We start from the raw sequence: 6380 nt of genomic DNA on the forward strand, positions 1-6380 counted from the left end.
ATATCGTGGATGATATCATCCAACTCGGGCCGACGTTCCTGCACAGCATGATGCCGTTCGAAAGGATGAATGGTGTCATCAAAGGATACGTTCGCAACATGTCACGTCCAGAGGGAAGCATAGCCAGGGGCTTTCTGACCAAAGAGTGCATCTCCTACTGCATGAATTATTTAGGCATCGAGAACCCCGTTGGTCTGCCCGTCAACAGGCACCTCGGCAGGCTCGCTGGATGGGGTCACCGTGAGGGTCGCCGCGAAATGCATGTCGACTTCGAGGGTCGACTCGCCGACTTTGAAAGAGCAAACCTAGTCGCGCTACAACACATAGACGTGGTCGATCCTTGGGTGGTAGAGCACAAAACCTTTATTAAGAAGACGTACAATGACCGAGGCCAACAGAGGACGGACGGAGATATACTCAAAGAGCACAACTCATGTTTCACGCGTTATTTGAGTCATAGAGCAGCATACATACGGAGCATGTTACTTTGCTGCCTGTAAATTCCTGGCAAACCTCAACCACTAGTAGTCACATGGAGTAACATCCAAATCCAGTCTCACCATGCTTTGGATCACCGACACATCCCTTCTCTCTATACTCCAGCACAATAATCCTCAGACAAACAAGCACCAGAAAGAAGAACTTGAGCAGAGTATAGGACTACCACCTTCTCACTAGTAGTTTCAGTATGGTTTCAGTATAGTTTCAGTAGCCAATTTGCTATTCACTTTGTGCTATTAGTTTGCTTCCATCTTTGTGCCCACTCTGAAGAGTATTCGTATATGCTTGGAACTAAACAGAATTATACAATGAACTTCTGCAGGCTGATCTGAGTTGGACCATCCTCTGCAGCCAACTTCTCTTCGGCAAGAGGAAGAAAGGAGAATCAGGGTACGGATATCATTGCATACCTGCGCATATATTTCTGTTGTGAGCATAACTCCAGAATTTATTTATCTGTGATTCATATTGGGTTAATAATCTGCAGCTAGTTGTATTTTTAATTCACTAGCCTTTTACTTATACATGAGAGAAGTGGGAAGCTAAGTCAATAGGAGCTAAACTCAACCCTTGGCTTGTTACGTGAGCTCAAACTAGTACCTAGTGAGTGTTTCATGTACTGAACTTGGATTTCCGGTGTTTTTGTAACATCCATGTAAGGTTTCGTTCGGTATATTAAATCCTATGAAATTATCAAAGTGTGTTGTACTATGTTGGACAGAATTTTATGTTTGGACTTGGGTGAATGTAAACAGACTTATACTCTCAGATTTTGTCATAGTTGATGGTGTGAGGACTTATAATGTGATAAAGTATATACATTGTTGCAACACCTATATAATGTGATAAAGTATATACATTGTCATCTAAGTTTTTCATATGGCAAATATGAAGAAAAGCATCAACCTATACCTGAGGAAAAAATCTGAAGCTAGTGACCTGTGCAAAAAACAGAAAATTAAAAAATCAAAAACAAGAGCTTTTAGGACTTCATGTTTTGAAACCAGTTAAATCATATAGTTTCTGTTATTTTTTCTCATGCTCCTGTTCTCTGAACATATTAGCTAGGACAAACTTCAGTCTTTTTTTGTTTGTAACAGAAACTACAGTAGTAAATATTTCCTGAAGTAAATATTTTCAGTCATTACAAATATGATACTGCTTGGAGATGATACTGCTTGGAGATGATACTGCTTGGAGATGATACTGCTTGGTGTATTTTCCATGTTGTGATGGAGGCCTTTTTTGCCTTGTCCACCCGAGAGGCCCTTGAGTTTGCCGGAATGTCGATTAACTTCCGTTCCGGCAAATTCGGGTACTCCATATGTCCTATTTTCAGCAAAGGTCATGCTGAAATTTTCCGTGAATTTTAGCATGACTTTGCTAAAAATAGGACATATGGGGTACTTGTGACTAATGCATGGGCCGGGGTATCTTAGTAGTTAATTAAGTAGGATCAAGTGCCCCGGCGTACTTGTGACTAATGCATGGCTTTTAGGGTGCCTCGGTGTCGATAAAAACCGAAATGATGAAAGCTTAGGCTTTTAGGGTGCCTCGGCGTCGAAAAACCCTCAATGATAAAAGCTTAGCTTTTAGGATGCCTCGGTGTCGACAAACCCTAAATGATGAGACCATGATCTTGTTCCTTGACAATAACCAACTTTTTGACCAAACTTTGTTCCTATTTAGAGAGAAACATGGCCAACAACGATGAGGCGGGGGGTTCGAGCGTCAAGCCATTCTGGATGCTGTCCCAGGAGATGGAGGAACAACCTCACTTTTATGAGGACGCCGCCTTCCCCACCGATCCTGAGACCACTGATGGTACCGCCGAGGATGACCCCACTGATGCCACCACTGATGGTGCCGCCGAGGATGCCACCACTGATGGTGCCGCCGAGGATGCCACCACTGATGATGGCGGCGCACGCACAGATGGCAGCCAACCGAAGAGGCAACGGAAGGACCGGCGCCCGACCGTGCTCCGCACCCTCAAGGAGGAAGTTACTGAAGTGGACTCCGACGGGAATCCAACGGCGCTCGAACGAATAGTCAAGGGGTACTCGCTTCAGCTCGGGTGCATTCTCCGGAGCACCGTCTCGATCAACACCGAGAACCTGAGGCATCCTGACCGAGGGAATTTGCGCAACCTCCTCTTCACGAAGCTGCACGAACGATACAAGTTCCCCGCTGAATTTGAAAACACAAGCCTCGAAGGGAATAAAGTGAACAATGCTGCCCTCACGAAGATGAGCAAGGCCCTATCTACTTGGAAAAGCAATGTGAAGAGAATGGTCGAGAAAGGTGAGAGTTATGAGAAGATCAAGGAGAAAAATCCTTCGATCACCAAAGATGACTACAATGACTTCAAGATCAATTGCTCGAGCACCGCAAACTCCGAATCAAGTAAGTGGGGGAAAGAAATGCGGGAGCTGAACTTAGGGGAACACACACTCGGTCCCGGCGGTTACAGAGTGGCGGAGCCTATATGGGACAAGGAGGAGGCGGACCGTGCCGAGCAAGGCCTACCGCCCCTCTTCGATAAATACGGTGACAAGCAGACCAGGAACTTTGTCAGGGCCCGGTACAAGAAGGACCCGAAAACAAAGGAGCTTACCACGGATCCGAAGACCAGGGCGCTTGAGCTTGTTCTGGTAAGGAATACACCCCCTCGTAATTAGCTCCATATGGTTGCATTCTAATTAATGAAGCCAAATTTCTAAATGGTTCACATTCCTTCCACAGGCGACTGAAAGCAGTAGCGCGGGGTCGACTAAGAGCAACCCTTGGGACACCACTCTAAATAGGGCGTTGAATGTAATGAAGAACAAGGATAAGCTCAGTAAGCCGACGTCAGCTGGTCGTGTGGCCGGCAAAGGCTTGTCGACAAAATGGTCGCCATACTATGACACTGCTGGGCGAAAGGAGAAAAAGACCAGCTCGGAAAGCCAGGCGCGCGAGGTTCAAGAACTCAGGGCACAGGTGGCGCGGATTCCGGAGATTGTCCAAGAGCAAGTGCAACAACAACTCGGAGCGACGATCACCGCCATTGTGCCTACCTTGATCCAGGGGATTAGTGCGTGGATTGCGGGCGGCCAACAGGGGCCGCCCCCGATTCCTAGCTTCACGGCCAGCAACTCGCAGAACGCGATGGCGGGGCCATTGGTGTCTCCGGCGGAGCCGGCATTGGTGTCTCCGACGCCGGCACGGGAGCTTAATGCACCCGGGTGTACGCCGGCCGGCACCTCTGCAGCAAGCGGCCCCTCCGTCAACTGCACGCCCGCCGTTGGCGGTGCCTCGACATTAGCCGAGCTTGACGCCATCATCACGGTAACTAATTAAGCCTCTCTCGGCCGAGGACTTCATCTCCTTGCCTTTGACTAGGCATCCCTAACGCCCTACATGTTTTCGCAGGGCGCCGCCGACGTTCCGTGCACTCTCCTGCACTTCGTGAACAACGAGTTGGTCGATGTCGCCAAGGGCAAAATCGTTCAACCGGGCAACCCCTTGTTCCACGGTACCCAGATGCCACCCAACTTGTTTAGGGTTCAACTGGTTCGGGTGCTGCCAGGCTGCGACGAGGTGTTACCTCCGATTCGACCAATGGGGGCCGACGATGATGACGTGATGAACCTCAGCGCCTGCCTGAGCTGGCCCCTGCTTTGGCCGAAGAGCCAGATTCGTTTGGGGGCGGGGGACACCACCCCAAAGACAACACCGCCAGTCGTGTCGGCGCCAAGTCGGCCCCATGGCAAGACCGCCGCAACGGTGCCGGACATCCCTATGCCACTGGATCCAAACATGCATATGGCACAGGATCAGAACGACGACGACGACGATACATTTGCCAACGTCGATCAGTACTTTGCCGATCATGGGGATGGTGGCGACTTCATGGGGCCTCCTTCTCAAGAACCCAACCCAACAAAAGACTTGTGCGATCTAGCTGGTACCGCGGAGAAGCCAAGTTGCAACAGGCGTCGTCTGCAGTTCAGCTCTCAGGAGACGCCTCCAGCTGCCGACTTCACCGAGCCTCAGATAGGCGAGGTGCGAAATATGATCAGCCCCAACACACTCAAGAAGGCGGTCTGTGAGCAGAACTCGGTCCCATTACAGGAGATCAAGAAGAAGGCACGCAAAAGAAAGACTAACAAGGGTGCGGGCCAGCCGGCACCGAGTACGATCCGTGCTCAGGACGGGCCGCCTTCAACTGCGGATATCTCGAGGAGGGTGCATGTGGCGGGTAGGCCGATGCTACCGAGAAATATGCTCGATGCTGCAACCGGTGCTATGTGGAGTCTGCATGACAGTGTGCTTTCTTTGGAGAAGCGGCGTCTCCGAGAGAAGGATGTGGCATACCCGGTTTTCGCGGCCAAGGTGCCAGAGGGCAAGGGCTTTGTGGATAACGCCATCGGGGGTACGATCGTCCTGCGGTTTGATGACATCCACGCTATGTTGAACCTTCATCCGCTGCACTACACCTTCGTTCGGCTATTTTCGCTGAGTATGGAGATGCGGATCATTCGCGACAAGACCCCGGACATCGTGATAGTCGACCCCTTCTACATGCGTGCCAAGATCTTGGGCAGCGCTGGGGACCGGCAAGTCGCGAGTTCTTACCTCGAAGGCGTCATTCTGGCAAACCAAGATAAGGACAACTTCCTCGTGCCTTACTTTCCCGAGTAAGTCCTCCCCTCAACCGCCCCATAACATATGAATTCTTAGATTTCGATCGTTTTTCTTTTAACATTCCGTGTTTTCTGCAGTGACACACATTGCACGCTCATCCTCCTAAGCCCCAAATATTCCATGGCCACGTATTTCGACCCGGACCGTCAGTCGAACGTAGACTACACAAATGTCAAGAAGGTTCTTGATGATGTTCTCCCCGGCTACGTCAAATCTGGAGGCACCTTCACCAGGCCTATTCGTAAGTACGGCAAGCACGTGTTCTCCCACAACACAACGTTCTGCTGCGTCAAGCAGCCGCCTGGCGGTCAAAAGGGTGCCTACTACGCCATCCATCACATGCGGGCGATCGTACGGGACCATCATCAACTACTGCTACCGAGTAGACTCAAAGATTGGGCCGCGAGCGTGTCGGCAATCCAGGACGCGGACATCAGACAAGAATTCTTTCGCATCCAGTCGGAGTTTGCGGAAATCATCCATCAAGATGTCCTTCGTACCTCGGGGCAGTTCTACCTCAGAAATCAACCGTCCAACAATGACATCGACACAATCCTACAAATGCAGGCTGACAACGCCCGTGGTTTCATGACTCCCACGATAGACGGCGGCTTCATCCACGCTCCGGTCCCTTGAGTCGAGTCGAAAGCAGTGATGCTGTGTCTAGTTCTGAAACATCGATTGGCTCATGTTGTAATTAAACTTTAATGAACTTGTAGTATGTCTCTTTGGTTTCGAGAGTCCTTCAACTTAGATGTAATCGATGCTATTAATGTCTTGCTTTTCTCTTCCGATCGTTCTGTTGCATACTTATATATTGCTTATGTATTGTCTGTGAATTGGTACTAACGTTTCGTTTGGCTACTGCATAGCGATGCCGTGGTATGTCGTGTACAAGGGTAAGGTTCCCGGAGTCTACGACGACTGGGAGGAGTGTCGGAGACAGGTTCACCGATTCAGTGGTAACAGTTACAAAGGGTACGCCACTAGGGTCGAGGCCGAATCTAGATACGCCCGCTATCTAGCGGGAGAGGGGAGGGAGCGTTGGAGGAACCGGATGAAGACGAGTTTCATCGTGATGATGCTCATCGTGATGACCGCAGCTCTCTTCTATGTGATGGTAGTTTAGATGATCGATATCGACTTGTAATGTGAAGACAAACTCGCGGTCTCGAGACTTGTAATATAAT

Source organism: Aegilops tauschii, chromosome 5 (genome assembly GCF_002575655.3).
Source record: "Aegilops tauschii subsp. strangulata cultivar AL8/78 chromosome 5, Aet v6.0, whole genome shotgun sequence".
Taxonomy (NCBI): Eukaryota; Viridiplantae; Streptophyta; class Magnoliopsida; order Poales; family Poaceae; genus Aegilops; species Aegilops tauschii.